Source organism: Pagrus pagrus, assembly GCF_965226575.1.
Source record: "Pagrus pagrus genome assembly, chromosome: 10".
Lineage (NCBI taxonomy): Eukaryota > Metazoa > Chordata > Actinopteri > Spariformes > Sparidae > Pagrus > Pagrus pagrus.
The window spans coordinates 5420944-5448028 of record NC_140194.1 but is presented as its reverse complement, the minus strand read 5'-3'; the positions used below and the strand labels follow the sequence as shown (position 1 = coordinate 5448028).

The 27085-nt window shown below is 41.2% G+C and overlaps 1 long non-coding RNA gene across 2 annotated transcripts in view; it reads left to right on the top strand.

Annotated features, from left to right (window-relative positions):
• Positions 1-25090, top strand: part of LOC311264305 — a 53798-nt gene extending 28708 nt beyond the window's left edge. The window contains exons 2-4 of one of the 2 annotated variants that reach the window (XR_014623443.1): positions 9047-9138; positions 16881-17022; positions 24852-25090. This is a non-coding gene — a long non-coding RNA (uncharacterized lncRNA). Of the gene's footprint in view, positions 1-9046; positions 9139-9323; positions 10946-16880; positions 17023-24851 lie in introns of those variants that run through there. The other variant, XR_014623444.1, reaches the window with a different exon arrangement.
• The last annotated feature ends 1995 nt before the right edge of the window (positions 25091-27085 follow it).

Here is a 27085-nt window from a genome sequence, read left to right as displayed (position 1 = left end):
GGGGAAATGTTTTTGAGTTAGGTAATCAATATGTGGATTGCTGCTCAAAAGAAAGAGAAAAAAAAATCCAAACTCTGCAGTGCTGCTTCTCATCAGCCCATTAGCTCAATCTCTAAACACCATTTTCATTTTACAATACACTTGGGTCAAACTTTCAATTTTTTCGTATCGCTTGCCGCCATCAATATTCTGAAAAATCTCATCATGCAAAGACCTGTTTTGCAAAACTCAAATTATGCTGAATTTATCAAACACGGTGGCACTTTTGCTTATTTGGCATTAAACCTGTAATATGGTTCTCTTTAATACATTTTTCCTGAATTAGAGTATGTCAAAATGACGACTGATTGAATTAAAATATATATATATTTTTTTGCACCCGATAATTTGCCCGGTAATAGGCAGGGTAAAAGGTGATCTGAGACGATCCCATGTGGGACTCGAGCAAAGCAGTTGGCGTTGGAAGCCAATTTAAAGTAACAGAGTACAGTCAGTGAATGCACCCCAGCTTTGTCATGAGAAATTAGCAGCAGCTTGTTTAATGTCTTTAGGATTATGATGATGTGAAATGTAATTACGATCATGGTAATGATGATTAAAATGTGGATGCCTCCAAGGTAAAGCAAAATGAGAGAGAAAAATAGGCTGTAAATGAATTGGTTTTTAAACGATCAACTGCTGAGTATCAGACTAGGCTACTAGACACAGCAGAAGAGCGATTAGCTTTGGTTTGAGCAACACATGACTACACCCGTTTATATGGAGCATTGCATCCCCTCAGCCTGACTCTTTACTCTCATCATCATCATCTTCCTATTTTTATTTCAAGGCTTGTTTCCATGTCTCGTTGAGAAAACAAATGGCTGCCACGTTAACTCTTCGTGTAGTACTGAGGCTTATTAGTCTGCGTCATGGTGACAGTCACTGAGGTTGACTGGAGCTGGTCTGTGCTCAACAATTGGTGCAGTATGTTTGGTTGGACTTCATATGGATTAGAGGAAGACCGACCATGAACCACCAACCAGATATGAACTATCACATCTCTAACCTGTGCAGATGTGTCACTTCATGACTTGTCCTTGAAGAACATTTTCAGAAACAATAGTTTGAGATCCAAGCGCTTGAAGACATTTCACCTTTCATCCAAGAGGGAGTGGGCCACTTGTGGGTGGTTGACCCAGTCGGCCTTCATGTGGGTTGCTAGGGCTAGGTGAGCAACCCACATGAAGGCCGTTTGGGTCAACCACCCACAAGTGGCCCTAACGACTCTGAAACTCAGAGCTCACGCGTGTCCTTAACGACTCTGTAAGGACACTCCCACACAGAGTTTAAAAGCCTGCAACTCCCCTCCAGTTAGTCAGACCTGAAGAAGCCTCTTGGATGAGAGGTTACCATGACCTGGATGACTGAGAACCTTCATCAACAATAGTTTGAGATATTCAAAATGAATGTGACACATGTGCCAGAGTCATTCAAAAGGATTCACAGCAGCCAGCAGGCGTTGCGTCTGAATTGTAAAATTGCAAAAATGGTACTTACTTATGAATTGTAACTTTTGAAATGTATCCTACTCACTTGAAATGTTCTGCTTCATTTAATTTTGTATCATGTCTTGCGAATCTGGAGGGCATAGTCATTAAGGTCATTAACACAGGTCTGAAGTTTATGACCGTGACTATGACATCAAGACGCCCACACCCATTGTTTTCTACATAAGCTCGCACATATGGCAGCATAAAATGTCAGTGACTTTCGCTGCACAAGCTGTACTGAGACATTTTATTTGTATCTTTTTTTTTTTTTTTTTTTTAGTCCTCAGCTACTTCTGTTGTCTTGGAGAATGCTGCAGCACACAGTTCAGATTTCAGACAATCAGATGAGACGTCGGATATTTTATTGATTAGAGGATCATTTTATTTTCTTAGTTGACAACATGTTTTGACCCCGGTAGCGTGCGGTGCACAGAATTTACATCCCTGTCGTTAATAATCACCCTCATATGGTGTAATAAGTGTATGTATTTCAGGCACAGTTTGACTTCGGTGCTCCCGGCTTTTACTTGATTTTATGCAACTCATGCACGGCCTGTTCCCGTCCAGAGGTTCCCTTGAAATAAAAAAAAGGTAGAGATTTGTTTGCCAGTTGGTTGCCACAGGTGGGAAAGCTTTAGTCAATCTTGAACACTGTCAGCAGATTATTACACACACATCAGGAAAACCACTCCCAACAAGGCAGTAAGACTGCTGTTAGCAGGAGATTCCAGGGGTTTAGCAGAGCATCCAGAGAGCCAGACTGGAGGAGGTGCAGGTGGCACAGCAGAACACGGAATAATTTAAGAAAAACTGAGGAAGTGGCAATGGCGGCAGCAGCAGAAACACTGAGGAAGAGTGAGCTGCAGCTGGCCAGGAGGACATTTACCCACTGGTTTATATGTTTATGTGAGTCACTCACACTTCCAGCCAGAATCATAGACCATTCAATCACAAGGACACCACAGGCTTTAACACTTTATTTGATATATTTGTAGACCAAGGAACTTATTTAGGTACCGATCAGAGGAAGACGTTTGGGTCTGTGGGCTATTTGTTATGAATGTTTTGTTATATTTTGTTAGCGTGTAAAAGAGCAGACCAAAGGAAGATACGGATGTGGGAGTGGGTCAGAAAAAAAATAACTGAAACTTAACGTTTACTTAATCCTTATTATTCAAATGTGGTTCCTGATTAAAGTGGAAAACAAAGGAGGCTCAGTAGGCTCCTTCCCAAAACACCGATTCAGATATCAGAGACGCACAAAAGTAAACTAAAAAGAGAAAAGAATGAACTATTAATCATACAGGGTATTGTTTGAGGCTACATATGCCTCTCTGCACAGTTACCAAGATAGGAAATCTTGGTAACCCTGCACATCTGTTGCTGATCACATTTTGTGATTACCTCCAGGTGGAATAAAGTTTAAATCCTGGCTCCATTGCAAAACAAAAACATAAAAATATTTCTAAATGACATCTTTTCATCACTTGTCTCTGTGGTGGCACAGCAGCAATGTGGGAATCCAACAGAGTGCCAGTTTATTAAAACACACATTTGTTTGTATGCCACATTCTATCTGTTTAGCACCATGTCCAACAGCCCTCCCTTCTCTCCCCTCCTTCCTTGTCACTCTTCCCATCCATCTTTCACATTTTCTCTCGGTTTCCTGAGGCATTGAACTCACCACGACGCAGGCTTGTCTTCCAAACAGCTGGTGCATTGAATTCCTCCCAGTTAGGACATCATGGGGATGATGTATTTATTGTCAATGAAGGATTTTTGTTGGATAAAAAAAAAAACAGTCCCCGGTGCTGTAAAACTGAAGCAGTTATTGTACTGAATTATATTCCCCCATGCATATTCTTTATTGTGTGCAATAAAACAGTAGTTGCAGGGGCTCCACTGCCATACTGCCAGTTGACTCTAAATAGTTTTCAAATGCATTACTGAAGCTGTCTTTTTCATTTACAAAACATTTTAATCATACCTGCCAACATTAGGCTGTGAGAGAGAGGAGATTTTCTGGCGTATTTTTTTATTATCATAATAATTTTTTATTATTTGGTATTATTTTTTTTTCTAGTGCGCAATCAATTTTATTTATAAAGCCCAAAATCACAATCACATTGCCTCAATGGGCAAAAAACACATCAGTTTTCTCATACTGTCCAGCTGCAGCACTGCATTTCCAGCGCTCTGTTTTTGCTCCTGTCTCTTTAAGGCCCCACCTCCTGAAATGCCCAGTCTCCTCTGATTGGTCAGCTCACACATGCCTGACTCAGCACCACTAACAACAACAGAGCAGCTGTGCTAAATCAGTTTTTTCATGCCAAACTAGCAGCTGGGCAGAAACTATGCAAATGTTTGACTCCATGACGTAACGTGATGTCACAAAGTCACAGAAGTAAGGCGGGACTACTGACGATGTGTTTCAGGAGCAGTGTTTTCTGTGGGAGAGAGGAGCTTCTGTTGGTGAATTTAATAACTTTATCTTTTATATAAAACACTGAAGGAAACAAAAAAAAGAATAATAGGTCTCTGTTAAAGGCCAGCCTACTAGATAAATGTTTTGAATAATCTAGTCTAAGAGCTGGTATTACGATCGCTTCTCATGTTACAGGGACATACAATGCAACAGTTCTTCCCTCTTGGCATTTTGTTAAATCGCTAAAGCAAACTATGATGTTGTCTGGCCCAGGAGGAAGCAGATGTGGGTAAACTGTGTGCCAGAAGGAACATGGGGGTGTGACAGTGAGGTGTATCAACATGATGGCAGCAGGCAATGGACCAAGACATCTCTTGAGTGGAGCCCTCGCAGGCGAACAAAGGCATCAAAGCGCTCCCAGTGAGGCTCTGATTTGAGAGATCTTTCACCATCTTTTTTCAATATAGAGACTTAATGATCAAGAGATGAGGAGTGGCTGTTTACACGGGAGGATTTCCCAGCCACGTTTTTCAGTCGCCTGTCTCACGTGCATCTGACAGAACAGATTCATTTTAAGCGTCTTAATCGAGATGTGGACGCAGGCAATGGCTTGTGCGATACATGGTGAATGTGACCCGAAGCGTGCCTAAGTCTATTTTATTCTATTTTTATATGGATAACTACATTATGTGTGGTGCTCCGAACATTGCCAAAACGTAGTGTGCAGACTGGTGGTATAAGTTCAGCATTTTTATGAGTGGAACCAGAACAACAGATTTACAGTAATGATGCTTTGAATGCAGTAACCTTCACAATGTCTTGAATCCTTTTAAAATGATTTACCATGACACAGCTTTGACCTTTTTGAAGCTGTGGCATTTGACATGCTTCGTACATGTATTATCCTGTATAGCCTACAGGCTCTACCATTTTAGCACTTGTGTATAGGAAAAATGCAAAAGATGAGGATGTTTCATTACTGTTGGACTCGGTGGATTGACGAGGAGGCCCGAAGTATTTCCACATAACAAGTGGCAAATCTTTATAAATGCAGCTAATTACATGCCAAGCTCCATGTACCATCAACCTGCAATTATGAGGCGTTATCTGTGTCCTGAAAAATGTCTCACCTTATGAACCAGCTGTTCAAGGCTCATTCCCGGCTCAAAGCAGAGACCAAGCACGGCTAATGTGAAATGGATAGAAGCCTGTAATTGTGAGCCGCGTTCCAGCTGGCATCCCGCCCTGGAAGAAGACACATCCCCCGCCTCTGTTTGGGTCCTTAACCAGATCTGCCTGTTTCCCCTCTGCACATAGCTAAACGTTTAACCTCTTCAATGACTTTTCTGTTTGGGAAAAAAATCTGGGCATTGCGAGCACTGCAGTGGCGCCACTCCAGGCAGGATCAGTGGCTGTCGCCTATGCTCACAGATCAGTAAGAACTAAGGCCTGCCACTCTGTGATGGCGCAGGAGCTCCAGGGGACAGAGGGCACATTGACACAGGGTTAGGTTTTCCTTTTTCTTATTTCTGTGCCATCGACAAGCCAGTGTTTGGTGTTCTGCTCGCTGCATGTGTCTTTGTAAAGACCCCACCCCACCCTCCCCTTTATTATTTTTAATATTATTATTACTACTATGCGATTTTCCAAAAGATTTTCCCTAAAGGCCTCCAAAATCCATCTTGATGCCAGTACAATTCCCTGCTCAGTTCTCAGCCTTGTACTGGTATTCAGGATAAACCTCAACTTACACTATATTGGAGCAATTCTTTGAGGCAGTATATTATGTGGACAAAGATATGCATTTGCGTGCGATGCAGATGAAAAATAAAGGCATATTTTATTATTCCCACTAGGGAAAATTCAATTTGTTCTTTTGTTGGTTTATGCATATTCAGATTTGCAGTCCTATAGTTTGATGCATGTATTCTTGGACTATGTTTTAGCTATTAGGTAGAATGGGGTCATTCCTGTCGTGAGTAATGTGCCATATCTCAGATGTATCCGTTCTGTATTTTACACTTGAATTTACCTCATGTTAATTCTGTCTCCATACTCAAGAGAGCTGGCATGATAAGATGACATTGGCTACAACCCAGCTTTCCTCAATTTAAGATCAACAGTGCCTCCTAGGGTGACAAATGGCGGTGCATAATCTTCCCCCCTCCTCTCCTTCTCCATCTCTATTCCTTTGTCTCTCTCATTTTGGGGCAGAGCCTTCGGGCTTTCTGGGAGAGACATGTTGCAGCTCAGGTTTTGCAAATGTGTAGGAGGCTTTCAAACAACTGTTGCTGTGCAAAGTTGCACTGAGTAAAGAGAGCGTGTGGAATGCTGTTACACTGCTGGAAGGTAGAAAAAAAAAGAAGACACTGAAAGAAGCTTTGAGTAAGAATGGAGTATTATGAGACAGAGAGAGAGAGGCAGTCATCCAAGGAAGAAAGAGCTTCTTTTTTTCTTTACTTCGCCCAGGAGTTTGTCTGGCGACGAATGAAGGCCAGCATGTCAATCATCTTTAAACAAAGAGAGTGATAGTGAAGCAGTGCAGCCACATACTGTGGAAACCAAGTAATTGTAATAATGTCTCAACATATTCTGTATGCTTTCCGCTTCTCACAGGGAAGGCTTAATGCTTCAGGTTCTTTTTCTACCTTAATGTTTCCAGTATATCAGTCTAATTTAACACAACAACAGTCATAGAATCAGTTTCGGGGGAAAAAATGCTGTATCATGAGTCTCCCTTTAATTTAAAATCCAAAAAAGCCCCTCTACTTAAATTGGTAGGCTCAAGTAGACGTTCTCCTCTCACTTTCCGCCCTCCTGCCAACTTATTTGCCGTAAATATCTTGTAATTGCTGTGGGACTTCAAGAGGAACTCCTTAAAAGAGCAGCAAACGTCAAGTGGGTCCTTGATTTGAGTACCAACGCACTTTGGTTGTTTTTTTCTTCTTGAAACTCTAACTCTGAGCACCACCCTGCTAATTCTTGCAGGTCTTTCTCTTGCCCGGAGAGTATTTTTACAGGGCTTAGCAGATCCTCAAAAGTCTTTTCATTTTCTGAAAATATCCCCAGTATGTGCTCGCATATCTTACTGAGAATAGTCTGGTCCTTGGCTGTTCTCACCTCCAACTGCTGAAAGATTTCCAGAATATCTGATCCGAACCATCTTTTGTTGCCTTCGGCAGCTCCTCACTCACCAGGGCTTTTGCTTCAAACCCGCAGAGAAGACAGCTTCCCTCACCCAGTGTCAACAAGCAGCTCCTTAGGATGCCACCCTGGCAAGTGCTCCTCACAGCATGTTATATCCGCCCATATGACCTGACTTCTTAGGGTATTTTAGTCCTTGTTCTCCGGACTTTCTCAGAATTCTGAGCTTGTCTCTTTGCATTACTGTAACGCCTACTATCAGCATGTTTTATCATTCATAATGGAGCCTGTATTTACTTAAACAGGCAGTGGCGGACTCAGAACGTTTGAAAAAAAGGGGGGCACCGGCTGTATGCAGCGGGGCACCAGTGCGAAGAAAGTCGTAAGACATTTATAGTGAACACCGGCACTTTATCACGTTTGGGTTCCCGGGAAGGGCACCCCAGAGGGCCCTTTATTAGGTTTTATCTACCGTGGGGGGCACTTCGGCATTCAGTAGCATCAAATCAGGTATGTCAACTGGAACGATGTTAACAATTAAATACACGATCCTAAGGCATGCATCTAGTCTTTGGTGATTTGAAAATCCATATCCACTCCTCACACATGCGTGCGGAGCTTAAATCACAAAGGAAAACATGAAAAATGCCGTACACGGCTATACACACTGACTGTGTGGGGAAAAAAAATACTTGTAGCCAAGTGTGAAAAATGTTCAATGCTATGAAATAACTGTCTGTTTTGTAAAGGAGAGCCTCACTTAGAGTCATGTAGAAAGATGAGAAGCAAACTACTCAAGGAGAAAATGGAACTTTTTGCAAGGCCTGGGTGCGCGTGTGTGTGATGTTTGAAGCACAGCCGTATGAGTAAAGGCAGTAAGAATAAGTCGTGCTGACAGGTGAGCTCCCTGATGTATGCTGCTGTTTTGCACATGACAAAGTGAGATGATGCAGGTGATCAGGCGGGCAGTGATTACGGTCAGAGGCAATCAGTCACCGGTGCTTTGTTCTGTGCATAAAGTAAAACTTGTGGACTTGTGGAGGAACAGTGAGAGTAAGAAGATAAAGCACATTTTTCTGTATTAAAACACTGAACAGTCAACAAAATCCAGACAGTGGAAGGACGGCTAAATGACCAAACCCTTTGTCATGCTTCACTTTAAACTAGTGAAGTTATTAAGGAAGAAAATGAGTTTCAAATGAATTCAATGGAACAGGAGTGCACAATGAGTTAGATTTAAAACACTCAAGATTTCCTTAAAGAGAAATTGCTGTTGAGTTATTCAAATTACATTTTTAGCACTTTGAGCACCACAAGCCCGATGCCACCTAGTTCCATTATATTTGAGAGACGGCAGACATCATTACGGCTGAGATCATCAAAACACACCAAATCACAGCAAAATACTCACACCACCAACTACAACTTTATATGTGAGGAGAAACTGCCAGATAATGAGTTAAATTGGACAGATTCCAAAGCAGCGGCGAACTGCAGGATGTTTTTTTGACGGGCAAATAAATAAAAAGGGCACAAGCTCACATGTTGTCCACTGGAAGGGCACCCCAGAGGGCACTTTATCACGTTTTAACTGTGGGAGCATCCAAGAGGGCACTTGCGCAACGTTTTTTCAAACGTGAGTCCACTAGTGATCCAAAGTAGTAGATGATAATAATATATGTATATATAGCAGTACACCAAATTACAGCAATTTGCTAATGATATTTAAGCATAAAAGTATAGTCTAGGTTAAGTCAATATGTGAATCCTGACCGTCTCAAATAAAATAAAATGAAAGTGTCCGTTTGGTCCCGACTGACGCTGAGAAACAGATGGCCTTTATATATTTTTTTTCAAACTTCAATCACGTCGAACATAAGGGAGACACTGTATGATGTTTCATTAACCATGACTGTTTTTTTTCTTCTTCTTTGTTCCAACCAAGGTACATCCTTATCAATCCTCACCAAATGCCAAGGAACACATGAAAAACGCTGTAAAGATGTGTCGGCGACACCCTATCACCAGAAGAAAAAGGTTTGTCCAGCTACCATGCAGGCAGCCACCAGTGTTACTGTTGTGGGAGAGAGATAAGGATGGAGGGGAGTGGGCAGAGTGTTGTGTTTGAACTTCAGATAGCTATAGTGATGACTTAATTCTCTTTTCTGTCTCGGTCCTGCTCTCACTGACCTTTCTTTTTTAATCCCTTCTCTCAACCTCAGTGTTTGTCAGAGGCCCGGGTGGTGCGACCCGTCTCCAAGGATGATAAAATCGGATTCAATACATTCATGGCCACTGTTTCTGTTTCAGCCTGTATTCTAATCCAAGCCCCTCACATGCACACAGAATAAACTACATAATCATAAACATGCATAATGTGGAAGGTAAAATGTGCATTTCTTAGTTCGGATTTTTTTTTTATCATGTATATTTATCTGCAAGTTATTGGAGCGTTAGTATTTTTCTCACTAGGTCGTGCTATGTTCCGCATATTAAAAATTAAAATGAGTTCTGCATGGAAGCGTGCACAAGATTCATATGTTTTTGTTTGTGAATGGGTAGGCAATGTGCACTGAAGTATTCCTGGCCCCAGCGTCCCTTAGGTGCCTGCTCTCCACCGACTTGTCCCCCTGTAAACACACGAGGGCAGATGGAAGGCGGCGTGTCAGTAGAGAGAAGGAGAGGAGGAGGGTAATGTACGCTGTATTATTTATCGGTTCTCATCCATGTCAATGCTTTGTGCTCATTTCCCTGTGACATTTCAGAGGTTGAGGAAAAAAGCAACAAAACAATGTAATGGAGAGAAAGACCTTCAGCACGGCACAATGGAGCTGAGAGAAGCGTGACGGATGAAGCAAATGCCTCGATTAACACTCGCAGCTCCCCTCTCGTGATACCTATCCGTGCAGCCTGGTGTGCGGATCACATGTACACGAGACCGGGAACACAACAGCGAACCAGGACTGTTTATATGAGCTCCTTGTAATTATATGGGAGATATATTACGTTGGAGCCGCTCTCATCCTCTTCATCCTATCTTCCCGTGCCTCTCTTTCATCTGTCAAGTCTAATGAACAGATGTTGCTCAGCTGTTGGAGTCAACATGATAGACGGAGTCGCTGGCAGGCACATCCTTCTGCTGGGAGAAAGTGAGAGGGGTCATCTGGACAGTGAACAGAGTGCCAGGGTGCCTTGACTCGTCTGTGTTTCTCACCTTCTTCCTTCCTCGGCACTGCCCTCGTCTCTGACATTCACAAGTCTTTCCACCTTGAGCCCCGCCCCCAGCACTCTACCACCCACTGTCCTATCCATCTGAGCACCTTGTCAGCCATTCTGTTCGACTGATCACTTACCTGTAATGTGCCCTTGTCCGCAAGTGGAGAAGCCAGCCGGTGAAAAAGGTCAAAATGTTTATAATAAGGTCAACAAGGCCTCAGAGAGGTAAAGAAGGGGGGAAGGAGAGGAACAGCGGTAGGAAGGATGTGATGGAATGAAGGTTACATGAAAAGTCACTCAATATTTTTGGAGATTGAGAAATCATATTTTGTAAGGGTTAATGGAGAATCCAAAGAGATATCCCACTCTATTTCTGGTTTTCGATTTTTGATCGATCTATAAAACACGAGCCAGTCTCACCCGATGCTTTCCAGTCTCTCTCCTACAGTTGTTGCATATTTAGACACACTGCTTCATCTTCTCCTGTTGGCATGAAGGTGCAGAATTATTGAGTTATTCAAGTAAACATCGTGTCCGAAAATATAAATCTGTTATTTGATTTAAAGCCAGGATACCTTTCTTTATTTTGTAATCTGTACATTATTAACCTGTGCAGTTTTGGATAACCTATAATGAGCACACCTGTGTAGTTTTAATGTGATTTTGCCAGAATACACACTGAAGAAGGGCATCTGACCCGAAACGTCCGTGTGGCAAGAATAAACAGTTTGATGGGAGTGCTGGCCTTTATTTTTCTTTAGTTTATTCACTACAAGAGGGATTCAGAACCCCGTACTGAAGCTACAGTATATACGTGAGTTGAGCGCGTTGTCTCTTATTTGTATTAACCTACGTTGTAAAATCTGGCAAAGTAAGTTTATTTTTAAAAAGGAAAATGAGGAAACTGATTGCCTAAAAATTAGTAAAATAAGTAAAGTAGTCTAATAATGTTAGGGTGTTGAAACTCTTTAGCTCTGACAACTTGAATGCAATAGTCTGAGGTAATTGGTTTCCTGCCTTTTTCAAAAGTAAAGTCAAATTTTGAAAATGCCCAGCGTATGAACAGCCTTTGACAGGGTTCAATAAATGTATTTGATTCAGGAAGATTTAGTCAGGAAGTCACATTGAGGTTGAAATCTCATTCACAAGTGAAACCTGAGTTCAGAATAAAAAAATTGAATACAAAAATAAGCTCAACAATAATGGTGATGCCAGAGAAATCAGGCCTGTAGCTACCACTGAGGACACCAAGGTCATGTCCACGCTTTCTGCCTCTGTATTAATTCATTCAATACAGAAATATTAAAATAAAGTGACAAATGACTAAAACTATTTATTTGATGGGGCGTTTTGAACAAAGGTTGGCAACACGTCGCCAGCAGAGCTGCTCTGTATTCTCGTACTTCATCCTTCATCCTTAAATCAAACTCAAACTAAATTTCCGAGTCAAAGATCTTCCAGCACCTCTTTTTCTTCCCTGTGTGTAGCAACCGCTAAATTTAAAGTTAATCAGGCTATTTCCCGCTGCCTGGCTACCCCACACCTAAATGTTAATAAGAAAGAAAAAAAAGGCCACAGTACATTAGGTAAAGAGTGTTCCCGGCTCCAAAAAGCACAGATGCAGCAGTGGTGCTCCTCTGCTCAATTAGCTTGACAGTGAAGGTGATTTCAATGTACTGAGAACCTGAACTGAGAAGAGTCATCTCAAAATTGTGTCATATTTGTGACTTATGTTGAATTTTCCTCCACCTGTCCTCTGTGTGTTGGCACTGACAGTATGTCCTCAGTGATTGTTGTTACTCTCAAAATTAATTAAAAAAATGCACATGGATACAGCATATAATATAGTCTCCAAAATTTCCCGAACCCCGCTCAGCAGGGCTTGTACACATGATAGATAGAAATATAATAATATAGTATAAAATAGCAAAGTTTTAAATATACATTCATATAGACAATAGCATAAATTCATTACTAATAATTGCATTCTAACTCATCCTAGTTGTAGGAACAAAGAGATAAAAGAATAGGTAAAAAGCATCACACCTAAAATGAATAAGACGTCCGACCAAATGTTGAATTGCACCACTGATGTCAGTTTCAGTCTACTCTGTAAACTATTCCAGAGAAACGGGGCGAAATATCAGAAGGCTGTCTCTTTCCAATTAGTATTTACTGCAGGAACACACTGTGCCAGCCAGTTCTGATAACAAGTGTTATGAGTATAATGTCTTAAGCGCAGGAGTGACGATAGATAAGGTGGTCATTTTTTGAAGTAGATGTCTTGTATAGATGAATAGATAGAAGTGCTGATCCTGCCTAACGGAAAGGGGGGGGGGGGGGCAAGCCCACCTCCTGATACGAGACACAATGACGGGTGCCATATGGGCCATCAGTAATAAATCTAAGCGCTGAGGGTTAGACAGTATCGAGGTGTTTAAGGTTAAAAGAGCATGTCTATAAATAACATCTCCATAACTCAACAGAGACAGAATGGCTGCTTCCTTAATGCTTGAATGTGAAACAGGACCTGTTCCTTTACAAAAATGCAGCAGGGTTGCATCCTTTTTATGTAAATGTGTTATCATTCATCATCATCATCATCATACCAATTGTTTATATGAACAGTGAATAGTACAGGACCTAAAATGGAGCCCTGTGGAACATCCTGCGTCACTCAGAGAAACTCCAACACATTTTGTGCACTGCTGTCTGTCTAACAGGTAGTTGCTACTGTGTTTGAGTCCGTGCTAAAAGCTTGATAAAACTATTCTCCCATGTGTATGTGCAGGCAAGGCAGCCGGAAAAAGTAAAAAAAAGCGCTTTACAAGAAGCAAGATGGGATAATTGCCTGCCTAATTTCATTTTTTTTACTACTGGGCAGCAGACAAACACAAAAAAACACCCAGTTGACAATGTGAAGATGAGTTGGACTGGTGTAAAGTGGAAACTCTCGTCTGTCACGCATCCTCACTTGCATCCTCACTTGCACTTTTGACAGGCTCTCCTTTACTTAACTTAGCAGTAAACTATTCATCAAAGATTTTTTTGGCCATCTGAAAAATACGAGCTTCAGTCTATTTGGCCTGTAATGCGTTAACCATCTGTTTAAATATTCTACACTCCACTCCGCCTACACGCTTTGGAATAATTAAGGTATCCTATCAGTCAGAGACCTGCAAATAAAACCTGCCTCGAAATACCTTTGTTCGCTATCTCCAGGTTCACGGATTCATTAAGGATCTTTGCAGTAAAGTCCAACTAAGCCACACAACTACATCCTTAGATCTGACCTCCTTCTGCTTGCAAAAATCAAAATGGGGGTCCAGTTTCAAGAGCCCTGGAGGGAAAAAGTCAAATTACAGGTTGATTATTTATTTCTCTTGTGTCCATCTTAATGTTACACAGTGTCCAGTGCTCTATAGTGTGCGCTTAAGCAAAGCTAAATGAGCAGAATACTCTCCTGGCCCTCGTGAGGCCAGTAATAGATTATCCCTCCACCCCCTGTCATTTCAGCACACACCTTCTGGTCATGTTCAAAATTAACTGCACTTTAGGAAAACTTTTTTAAGCCCCTGTCAAAAGTCCTGGGTAAAGATACAGCACCCTGTCTACTCATTGGCATTGTGAAGTGCCCCTTAACCACCCTGAGTTTACTATAAAGAAATTAAAAAGTCTGTCCTTTGCCTCGCTCATCGCCTGAAGATGCATCCTTCTACTCATCTAATGTGAATCCTTAAACTGAAGGAAGTCTCTGAGGGGATCAACTAAGAAATTTCACATTCATGGCAACGCACCCCTCACATAATTTGGTTAAGCATCTGCAGGTCCCATTGCTTTTAAATGCGCTAATTTTGTATCAACTTGTACTTCTGAAGTGGTTTCATGTACTTGATTTCCTAAAGATGCCGAACATGTTTGAGTATGTATGCTTGCTATAAACTATATATGCTACAAAACACTTATTCATCTGGACTCATTTGGACACAAGACACGTTCAATACCTCTCTGTGGAGCAGTGGCTTCACAATCTGCCTTCATGTCTCTGCAGACTGAAGCTGTGACTCACAAGCGATCCCTCTCATGTGATCTCATCAGGAAGCAGTCGTAAACAAAACGGAGATTACTGTGGTGAATAACTTGCTGTTGTAATGTACTGCAGTGAAAAAAAAACAAAAAAAAAAACGTACTATTGCTTGGCAGCTTCTTCATCTTCTACAGGATGAATCATATCATCATCCAGATTTGGGTGATGTTTGATATTATCAGGGTGGCCCCTATGAGTCTCTGACCAGTTCATGAGGCTTATGACTGGATCTGTACACCCCTCACAATACTAGATTATCTGTGCCAAACGGCATCTTTTGAACCGGCACTGCACTCGCTGCTACTGAAAAGAGTTGGCACCTGCTCCCACACTCCACCGGCAGTGAAAATTGTTCCTCTGGTCATTGAACATTGAACACACTTCGCATTTAAACACCAGTCGACATATTTCAAAAAGTCCTCCAGACACACTTAACCCTAACCCAGGGCTTCTATCAAGTATGTCAAGGGAACTGCAACTTTGCAAGGATTTTAAAAAATAAAGTTGATAATAACACACCATAGTTCCATTTTAGCAAACATTGGCAGATGGTGAGTGATGGTTAACCTGTAATCCCCTTTTCCTGACTGAATCACCGTCCCCAGGTAGGTGACGGTCTTGCCAGTCTCACATTTTTCCCAGTTGAGGCGATCATACCCAAGACAACCAGTCAAACTTATTTTTCCCCGTTGCACTTCCTGTTTTGTGTCTTCAGCAAGACTCACAGCACTGCGTGTGCTCCGTCACTGTAACTGTGCGACTACAGGCCATGTTTCGTTTTATCATCATCGGGTGCAGCACATTTACAAAGTCCTCGACCACATCTCATTCTGATGAAGTAACATCCAGCAAGGGCTCATTTTTCGCAGCGCAGTCACTACGTAGTCATGGAAACACATGGAAACATCCAGTTTATGCAGCTTTCTTTTTTTCTTGTAAAAATGTCCCATCTGATTGGCACAGCGGCAACAAAAGGTCAATTCAGGTCTTCCTTGAGTGCAGCGTTAACACATAGTTGGCCTGTTTTGCAACTTTTGGACAGGCCGATTCCAATAAATGTCACGCTTTGACACACTCCCCTGCTTTAGATGTAAAACCTGCAGGGAGAGGGACAGCAGTTGCACACAGATGAAGGTGAGCGTTGGCTCAGAAGCTACTGAGCAGTTTGGCTGAAGTATCAAAAGAGATTTAACACAATGCAGAGATCAGGATGTTTAAGTGATGCACTCGAGGTTGGCTTGAAATAGTAGCTTTTTTTTTGCTTTATTCAACATGTTCTTGATCCTAATCACAATAGCATTACTACACACCTGACCTTGGAGCCTTTAATAATTCAAATGTAATGTAATCCCCACTGTCAGATCATAAGGGTTTCATTTTTCAGAGAATTCAGTGTGGTTTTATCCTCGATCAGCTGTTGGAACCATTTAGGATACCTCTGCTGTTGTGTCTGCAATCGGACTTGGTCCTCTTAAACCCAAAAAATATTTACCGTATGAAAGGTTGAATAAACTAATACTGTAACACAATTGTCTGAAAAATGTTTGGTGAGCATTCTCCCTGTGAATGACATCCTTACCCTTCTCTAAAAATCTTGAACATATTAGAAATAAAATCCTTCCATTAAAGGTGCACTATGTAGTTTTTGGGAAGAAGTTTTAATCTGAAGAGAAAGAGCTTTGTCAACTGATTTTTAATGCCTAAACAAACAAACTCAACAAACTCTCTTTGTGAATAAACTGAATAAACAAACACAGTTTCATACTGTTTTACTTTGATTGTATTTGGCGGACCCTGCCACCTTTCTGGCTTCAAACAATGTTCTGGGGAACTTAAGTTCTTCAAGAACAGCTTGTTTATTCAGTTATGAAAAAAAATATTTCGAGTTTTCTGTATTATCACCTTGTTAATATTGTAAATATTAAAATTTTGTGTTTGAATTTCTTCTCCTAAACTACATAGCGGCTCAGTGTAACCTCAGTATTTATTATGGATTTTACAACCCTCCACAGATGTAGCACAAGTGTTTGAAACTGAATTGTGACTATATGTCACAAATCATTCATATTATCAATAATTCCCCTGTCACAGGCATCCCAACAAAGTGACATGATAAGCTGCCAGTCATCTCATACAGAAGTGTGAAAAATTTACCATGACACCAATCTCACCTGCTCTCTCTCTCTCTCTCTCTCTCTCTCTCTCAGTTTATTCTTTTCCTGAGCGACATTAGTCCTGCTCTCTGCTCTCTGCTCTCTGCTCTCACACTGCAGCAGGACGCAGCATAGAGACCGGTAGGTCGCTCGGTCACGTCCACTCTGAAATGTAGCAAATACAGAGCTTCCCTCTCATTCTGAGCCGAACGACCAAGAGAAGCCTGCAAAACCAACACAGCCTTTGCATGCGAGAGAATTCCCAGTGTAACAGCAGATGTCGCACTGAAGAGCTCACAAAGCTCTCTCCCTTTCTCTTTCAGCCCCTCTCCCTCTCTCTGGCAGTCTCTCGCCACCCATGACAGATGTGATCCAGAAAAGAGGAGCCCCACAAACACTGCACGCTGGGAAATACAACTGGATCACACCAGACGTCAGGAGGCAACAGAACAACGGAGGTGAAAGGTAGATCTGGGATGATTAAAGTTTAATTTTTCCAACAGACTGTTAAATCTTGGGCTGGTGATTGTAGAAACCAGCGAGAGCGAGATAAATTGTGAAAGTATCCAACTGACAATCCCACCCCCTCCCGTCAGGCCTTTTCCTCCAATTCTGCTACGCCAACAAAACACATGAACGTCTCATAATTTCAGAAATAAACAACTCTGTTCAATGCAACAATCATTTAACAAGCAATATAGTCATCAAGAGCATACCTCAGGCCAGTGGCTCTGTTCTTCGGCTAAGAGGGATGTGCCAGTTTGCCACTGGGTTAGCTGCTTAACGAAAGTCTTTTGCTCTTTCTGTGGCTCATTTTCACCTCGGGGCTCTGTACTGTGAGCGAGGCTGTAAACGTTAACTGTATCCAACGATTTCCTGTGATATTAACATGTCAGAAAAGCCATAATATCATCACAATCAATGTAAACAACGAACATGGCTGTTGTTTAGCTGCACTTTACCTGCCAGTCTTGTGCGACTATCTTGCTAATAGGTTTAGCAACATTACCGCCCCGAACCATCTGGAAGATTCCGGTCACGCGCAATGAGTGCATTGGCAGAGTGTTTGCTGGTAGGCAGGTACATAGGTAGACAAACAGGTAGACTGTCTAGTCAATTCATTCGAGCAGTTCAAGCGTAAAACACACAAACACAAACACAATTTAATAGTTTGTCAGCTGTTGGAGAGATATTTCTGTCACATCCATCAAAAATAATGTTAATCAGCTCGGTCTTGACATCCTCGGATGGGAGTCGATGAGGACTTTTCTGTTGATTCTTGCAGCCAACAACAGAACCGCTCCGTTTTTCAGCTCTTAGCTTTGTGCTGGCCCTTCCAAAGTAAAATGGTTATCACACGCAAGAGTTTTCCAGTTGTTGTGGGGGCTTTTCCATCAAAATGTCCTCTGAGGTTGTGGGGGGCTGCTGGGGGCTGGTGTAGTCTTTTGTGCTGGTCTTTGCAACCAACAACCGAGCAGCTCTGCCTAACTCTTACCTCCGGCGTAATGCTAGCAGGTCAGGTGCTTATGAGAAAAAAAAAAGGCTGACCTTTGCAAAGGTACTGTATGTCTCAAGTGATTGGGTGGAGATTCTCAGATTGGGAGTGGTGTTATTTGGCATAGGCTTCTATTTTAAGTAAGAAGCACTCTGAATGTCTTGTTGAACATCCTGTTTTCTGACCAACGCAGCCAACAACTGGCTGGATCGTCTTATTTCACAGTTTCTGGGTTTGTAGGAAATCCCAAAACCCCATATGTATGTGCATAAGCACTGGATAAGCAAGTGATTTTTTTTTATAATAAGTCCCCTTTAAACAGTTGTTTCACTTGAGTGGTTCCTAAAACTTCTGTCTGTATCAGTGGTTATAGTTGTAGCCCAGCAGGACTGAAGATTTTTTTTTGCTTACTTTGAATTACTGAATAATTGTTGCAGAACTTTAAATTGCTCCTTTTAACTCTTTGCACAGTTTTAAGTGTCAGCTAAAAGTGCAATAGATGTTGATGATGTTTTTTTCCCTTTATGGGACAATATGGTACACATACATTTGAGTATTTAGTCATGAACAACCTGGTAAGCGTTAGTGGTTCTTGAATAACTGTGATTTGAGGACTAAATATAGCAGAGATGACAGCAATTACTAAGTAGACTCATTGATACCTAATTACTTAATCATTTGTTAGTGATTTTTATCCCCCCTCAGGTGATATTAGCAGTAGCCACTGGCGTTTTAAGGGGAATTGTCAAAGCAATGGACTACTTGGTAACTACTCAGTATTATGTATCACTTTAGTTGAAGGGGCACAAAAAGGGTAACTAATGATTCAATAATAAGTAATTAATGAGCCGTCCATAGTCTTTACCATCCAGCAGCTGGTTCATAGTTAATCAGGAACGACTCATGAAGAAAGTGATCAATATGTCAGTTCACAAATATTTATGAACTAATCATTACCTAATGATTAATTAATATAGTATCTCACAGTCTGAATCAGTTATTCAGGAATTACTCATTGATGATTCATAATTTATTTATTTTAGGTTGTACCTGACTCATTCCTCACTCGTTCCTCACTAATAAGTCACATTTATGTGCACCAACTTTCAAATTCTTAACACATATTTTGTTCATAAATGGTAAATATGCACGTGACCTCAAACTGTGTTGTGTCCTGTCTCCTTTCAGATGGTGACATGTTTGTCCCTCTCCTGTCATGAAAAAGTCACTGTTTTTTGACAAATACATGGCTTGGTGGTTTGGCTCTGACAAGGCATGGGGTCTGAGCTCTCTAGGGTAGATTCACCCTTATGTTGACTGACAGCTACAGTTTTTAGCTTTAAGGTGTGATGGCATGACAGACAGATTTGCCAATGTAGAGCGCTCAGCATGTTGTAACCGAGTGGTAGGTCAAAGAAGAGTCCCTCATCGCATACATACATGTACAGATGCAGTATCGCATGGGTGTTAGTTGTGCTTTCTCAAAAAACTTAAAATTTAAACAACTGCATTCCTCTGCAAGAAGTGACAGGCTCTATAACTTGTGGGGTTATCAGACTGACTGATAAGGCCTTTCAATTTCCTCTGGACTTTCATCGGTCTCTGCATGAAGTCCAAACGATGAGGGCTATGCAGGGGGAGTCCATGTTGTCCCTTATTCCCAATTCAATATGAAATGCAATTGCTTTGTCTCACATTTTACTCCCAATCTGCCACACTCGACCACCTTACTCATCTAATCTCATTCCCGAACAAAGAGCTCCCCTGATATGGAGAAAGAGGGATTGAAGAAAGGGATGAAGAGATAGCGCTGTGCTAAGGAAGTAAAGGGATGAATAAAATAGAAGTGGGCATCCACACAGTGAGGACTGTGTAAAACACTGTCTCGACTAATGGCCCTATTCTGGGGAAAGCTTTTAATATAGAATCAACAATGAAATGCCAACCACTGTTTTCCTATTATTTACATTATTAACTATTTTGGGAACTCACTCACTTTTAAAGAAAAAGCATCACAACATGAAGTCACATAACTTAAAACTGCTACAAGTGACATTGTTTTATTAAACTGAGTGTTAGATAGCCAAATATTCCAACAGTAATCAATGGTCCGTAACCCGTTTTTTCTCCTCCACCATACATTTTCTGGTATCCCTGCCCACGTTATCCAATCAGGACAGAGAACTCCATAAAGAGGCGGTCCTGCCCTGATCCTCCTTTTTGCTGCTATGTCTGGCAATTACAGCTGTGCGTTCATGTGGTGACATAGAGAGGACGGAGGGGAATGCTAACTGAAAAGCAGACAGGAAGTTAGCTAAAACGACGACAACGCTTTCAGCAGCTTTAACGTTTAAAAATTACGATTTGTTATATTAACTTACGACGTTTGCCTCATGTCATGGTCCACATGGTGTTGAAACGTTTGTTTGTTTGCACAAAGGGTGTAAGTTTATCAGTGTGCTCCAGTCCCTCCCTTTTCCTTTGTATATATAAATACATTTTTGAACATGTGCGCTCTAATTTAATAGAAAATTGAAAAGTTGACTTGCAGACTTTGATTACATCATCTCATCTCCACTTGTAATTCAGCGTTTTCCATACTTACCCTGACTTATCACATCATTACTGATCCGCTTCATGTTGTGATAATATGTTTAAAAAGCCGTTTGTTATGTGCGGCTTTGAAGCCAATGAGCGACAATAATTATGCAGCGTGACTCAGACGATCTCACTCTCTGTCGCTTTCGGTCCCAACGAGTTAAAATAAGATGTTGTGCAGCCAGACACAGCTGTTGAAATTTTGATTACAATGCGCAGGTTTATACTACAGATTATTGGAGCAGCGATAGATCTAAAAATAAGAGCAGCAAGCTCTCAGTTAAAAAAAATGATCAGTTAGCTCCGTCTCATAGCATGCTACCAGGGACACTCAACACTTTCCAAAGGCAGTAACACACCAAAGATAACACTTTCCCTGACTGCATCTTGTGTCCCACCACAGCCAAAAAACATGAAAACCACTACAGACACGTGTGGCTGAGAGCAGGTGGCTGTGATGCATCATGCAATGAAATCACAGTTAATGTATGGATGCATATCACTCAGCTCCCAAAGCATCCTTTGGACTAATTAATACCTCAAACTGCACGGCACAACATGCTCTGGAGTATGCAGTTTCAAGTTTGACAGTTTTTTCATCACAGCATGCCACATGATCACTCGCTACCAACTAGCGCGGCTCACAAGGAGTTCTTCATAAGATGGTAACCCTCACAGGAATAGCTTTATGGAATGAGGAGTATGAGCAAACCCACTCGTTCACATAGAATATTCATGACCCATCGTGTCAACAAAGACAGATTGGATGCTGCATATTTTCGCAAAAGAGAAGAGGAACAATGAGCCCCAGACTAAATGTGGACCTCGGTCTCAATATAGCACACAGAAGTGTTGTTAGATGGAAGCTTGACCAACGACCCTGTGACAGATAACCTACAGGACATCTGTCCCTCAGGAAAGTGTTCTTAGTAATTAGTAAATAAATGGTACTCTCAATTACGGTATGCCTTCAGTGGTCTTAATATCTAAAAGAAAAAGCTTCACAGAGGTAGGCTGTTATGATAAGATGCAAATAAAAACGTATCCATGCAGAAGCATCCACCACTCTCCTCCCACATGCTGCCTGAGTTTCAGCAGTGCTCTGGAAGGTCACTCCCCTGATAAGGATTTTGCACCTGCTAATTTGGGACGACAGCCCATGTCATCGAGAATGTTTTTTCTAGGACCTGATTATCATCAGAGCTGCCCATGCAAATGACAGGGAGACCTTAAGGGATATCATTTTCTATTAAAATATGTAAGAGTCTAATTACAGATAAATGTCACATTAGCTGTGTGAGATATAGAGACCTGGAGTGAATTGGAGGTCGCGGAAAGGGGCGGTAAGGGGCCAAATCACATAGCGTTATGTGCGGGGCAGAATCAGTGGATCTAATGACACTGTCCAACATCATTAACACACTTCAGTTAGTCCGTTCAGTAGTTTTATAGGTAACATATGAGAATATGAATGCGGAATAAGAGCAGCAAGCGTATATGACGGCAAGATTATGAATTCATTGTGACAAAAATGCTACACAAGAAGACAATTTAAATTTACCGCTATAGGTAGAGTGACTTTCTACCAGACTGGAGTTTGTGCTACAGCAATGAAGCAAATCCCATTCTCCAGTTTAGATTACTTTCTTTTTCCATGCATTAGCCACTTAAATTTTAACGTTAAGTCAGAGTAAAGGTGGCGAAGCTGCTGTCGGACCTTTTGCGGGGCAAAGTTGAATCGAACCGGGGGGAAAAACTAGGTTGAGGAATTACTCCGGTAATATATATTTGTACTATAGCATGATTGTCAACCATTAACTTTTCAGAAGTGTTCTGTCTTTGCTGTGTCATTTCGTCTCTGCTAAGTCTTTTAACAGCAGACAATTTGACTTGTCATATCAAGAAAATCACAGGTGTATCTAATCACAATGATGGCTCCACCGATTAGCCGATAGCCTGACGAAATTGCCCTGCACTCAGCCCAGAGGAGGGACGTGATGTGAATATACAGTACGCAATATGGAGCACTGTAAACATCAAGTGGACACAATCTAGGAGAGGGACGTTGTGGTTTGTAGTGTGGTAGCGTGAAATTGTGCAAATTGAGGTAATGGCACACTGCTAGAATAATGACACATGCGTCTTTGAATTTGTTAGCTGTGTGGGTTTCAATATAGGTGAATGTACACAGAAATACCAGCCAGATCTCCCTCAAGCGTGTAAGGTGAACGAATCTGCCAGAAATTCAGGTTGATTCTAAAACTTGTTGAGTGTGACCAGTTCAAGGCTAAAAGTGGGTTGAATATATACAAAAAAGAAACATCTGTCCAACTTCATCAAAAACTGCCATTAATAGTAGCACTTGTGTTGGTCAAATCAAGATGGCTTGGGGTTATTTTTTTTTTGGCGGTGAGATGTGCTTATTTTTGGCCGTTTTCACTTAATTAGTTTTCATTTTCAGTTGGCAGACACACACTGTTGGTGGTCCAAACCACTTGCTAATAGTTGAGTGAATATTATACTTGATTCATTTGGTGGCCAGAGACACAACTCTGGTGGGACGCTCATATTCAATTAGCAATGGATAATTGAAGGCAGAATTGAAACAGGCCCTAAGTCAGTGCGTGTTATTGTGAAGGGATGTATTTAAATCAAGTGTCTCAGCTGGTCTTTGTTTCTTAAATATGTGTTTGACTGTAGTATTATTGCAAACTGACACTACTTCACAATTAAATAAATGATTAGGTTATGACATTTTGACACCAATCTTGTTTTCTTACATCTGAAAGCGCCGTTTTCATGAACATGAAGCCACAAATGTCTGTGAATGTCACTGAGTTTTCGGCTATAGCACTGTTTCCATCTTCTAATTTGTCATTATATGTGATTTTCCTGCTTTCCATTAAATTCTGTGTACATTTTTATAAGGAAATTGCTCAACTTTTAATGAACACTCATTAAAATGGGGGTTATTTTCAGATATATCCCTGTTGGCTTCCACGCACCAGATTGAAACCTCTTTTCAATTACCATGCAGCCCCAAAGAGACAGACAGCTTTTAAGGCCCTCACTGAAGACACATCATTAAAATGTAATGAGAGGCTGTCCAATTGCACTCCTGTATCATTCTATACACTCATCCAATGTCCCCGTAATGCTGAATGATAACATGCAGACAATACTATTTTATAAATCATTACACTTATATGTGTGTTGATAATAGAAAACACTGGCATCCATCTACACAATTTGGAGAATAGTTAAAAGTTGTGTTGTTGTATAGTGAGTTATTCTATCCCAGAGGCTCCTTATCTTGGTTGAGGGAACTGTTAAAAGTCCTTGGTTAGATAAAGGTTTGTAAAAAACTTAAAATGCAAGAAGCCATTAGGAGCTGAACTATACATTTTGCCACTCTGGATATAATGCTAATTAAGCGTTTAACAAATCTATGTCTTGAGGGAGTGTTCAGTCCCAGTTCGGTGTCCAACCTGTCCACCTTCAGGTGGTAAAATTCTGCTGAACTGGGCCCCACCCGTGGTGACTCACCCTGTGATCAGAGGTCCCGGTCCAGGCAAGCTGGCTCCATGGGCTAGCTGAGCCATGAGCTAATTAGCTTGCAGTAGCTAGCAACAAACAAGTTTCAACAAACAAATTCTGGCTATATTTTACAAATTTCACCTTTAAAAAAACCCTAGAAACTAAAAAAACTGTTGTCGCTCTATCACCTGACTTCCTCCTTTGCTCCTCCATAGTTCCTTCGACAGCTAGAGGGCTTTGTCATTTGAATGGTAAATTATAGAAATCAAACATTTTGCTGCATCGCGATGGATTGATAATGGTTTTATAATCGTGTCAAAGCACTCTGAATTGAAATGCCTAGATATTCCATCCCCTGCTAATTAGTACAAAATTCGAGAAACTGTCAATGTGTCCAACCTCTGCAAGAATTATCTGCACTTGCAGATACATATACAGTACAAACATAGATTTGTAAACAAACAGGGATGTCCAAGGATGTTCTTGAATCTCCTCCAGCGAGAACACACGAAGCAATATGGACGTCTTGAACCTTTTGTGACAGCACAACAGTTCTTCAGTATGGTAAACGGAGAAACTGTTGAATGCCACACATTGCCTTTTTCAAAAATGTCACAGCAAGAGGGGAAGGCAGCGCTTACTGACTCATATTTGTTCTCTTTAGCATTCTGGTGCCACAGATGGGCTGAAAATCTCCATTGCAGAGAGACTCCATTGGGGTTTGGCCAATGTTTCAACAGTATGTGGACACAGTACACAAAAAGAGGCTCCCAAATCCTGCAATAGCCTCCTTCGAGACCACTGAAGCTGCACAGCGAGATCTTCTCTTCTGAGCCAGACTTCAAGAGTACATGCTGGTCATTGAGCTTCTTCTTGACAAAATAAAAACAGGCGAACAAGAGTTGCCATTTCTTTGCAAAAGTTGTTGAAGAAAAATGATCAATTTAGCTTGAAGACAAAAACAGCTTTGTTATTATTATGACTAATGACTAGTTTGTACTTTATTATGTAAAATCATAATAAATACGAAGACTGGTACACATCATTTCCTGTATTTTTTTTATTAAAATGAAACTAAAACCAAAATGACCAGCCCTCGAAGAGACCCTAAGAAAGATCAGTCACTATGCCTTATAAGTTAAAAAGGCAAGAACACTGCCTCTTACGTCACCTCAGTACATTACCTTTGTGAACTAGTTACATCTGTATAATTTCATAAGAACAGACTTTTAGAAATGAATCATCTGAAGAAGATCTACAGTTCCTACAGTCTTAAAGCAGTTGTGGATGTCAGATACTGGTAAGGAGCACTCGCAATTGAGTGTGTGATGTTCACACGGTGGACATTTTCCTCTGATGTCGTGCTCAGGTTGGAAAAGATTAAACCCTGAGATACTGTTACAATGCTGTGTTGCAGGTCATACAGTATATGTAGGGAATCTGACAAATTGTTATCATTTCATCACTTCTGTTTGAGAAATCGAAAAGTTATTGGACAGTGAAAATCTGTACGGAAACATAACCCATTAGCTCATATTAGCATTCAACCACTTCGTAGCTAACATCACCATTTGATTATGTCCAGTGTGTTTCACATCCAGGCTTAAATAAATGTGTCCAAGATATGGGTTGATATTTTAGAACAAATTTTTACCTAAGAAGCTAGGAAGTGGTTGAATGCTAACGTTAGCTGTGGTGTAACAGAAGCTAATGGGTTATCAAATTGTGCCGTTTTACCTTAAAAATGGCAGCCATCGTCTTTTCAGTTGCTGATCAATATGTAAGCAGTGAAATGGTAACGATTTGTTTACACGGAGCAACACCACAGTTGAACTGCCCAACCTGAGCGTGAGGAATATGGCTGCTGTGTGAATATGGTGAATGGGATACTCTAGTCAAGCAACTGAGGGTTGCAGGGTGATTGCAAGAAGCCTTTTGCTGTTGGACCAACAGGGCTGCCACTTTCTGTCTAAGATGCGTTGGTCATGTATGAGCATGGGCAGAGAGAGAAAAGACAACAAGAAGAACAATTGATGAGACGTGTTGTCCATAGCCACGGGTTTTTACCCTTCTGCGCTTATTTTTGTCGTCACATATTGCTTTGTTGTAACCTGCAAGCAGTAAATTAAATGATTTGCAAGTGTCTGCAGATACCCTGTGCTCTTTCCTAGTCCATAGGAATAAATCATATGGTCTCTAGCCTAATCAATGTGATCAAGTTGGCCAGGCCCAAGGCCAAATCTGCCTGCCAGTTGAAGCCCCCAAGACGTAGAGTATACAGTATGATTTTAGATGGATCTATACCTCCACTATCCCCAGCACAGATGGATAGTTGGAATGAAGAGTTGGAGTGTTTCTCCCTCAAAGGATGTGAGAATATGGCAAAGGGACAGAAACCCTCTGAAAAGGACAAGAAAGAGGGAATGATGACAATAATTCAAATGATGGGTTATAAAAAGTATAAATAGCCGGAATGAGTAGGATTACAAGGGTACGAGAAAGTGTGTGCCAGACAGGGCTCACACTACACACACTGCTCACACAGTGTCTGTCAGCTGGAAATACTCCCTAACTTGGAAGGACAACAGGGGTCGGGATTTGGCCATCAAGAGTACAAGCTGTCAGTGTCCTCCCTTATCCTGTCCCTTGGTTCCCTTCACTAAATCCCTGAGTTCGACATCAAGGCCATTGTGATCTGATTTCATCCTATTTATCTAGTTCAGCAAACCAATTTTCTCTGTATTGCATGTTGGAAAATACTTCTGGTGTAGCCAATTTGCACAAAAAAGTGAGCATTTGTTATCATTTGTTATTACTTCATGGCCTGCATTTGCCTATATATGTTTATACACTGTATATTGTGTTATCGGTTAAATCTGTCGTGCAAAAGTCTGAATA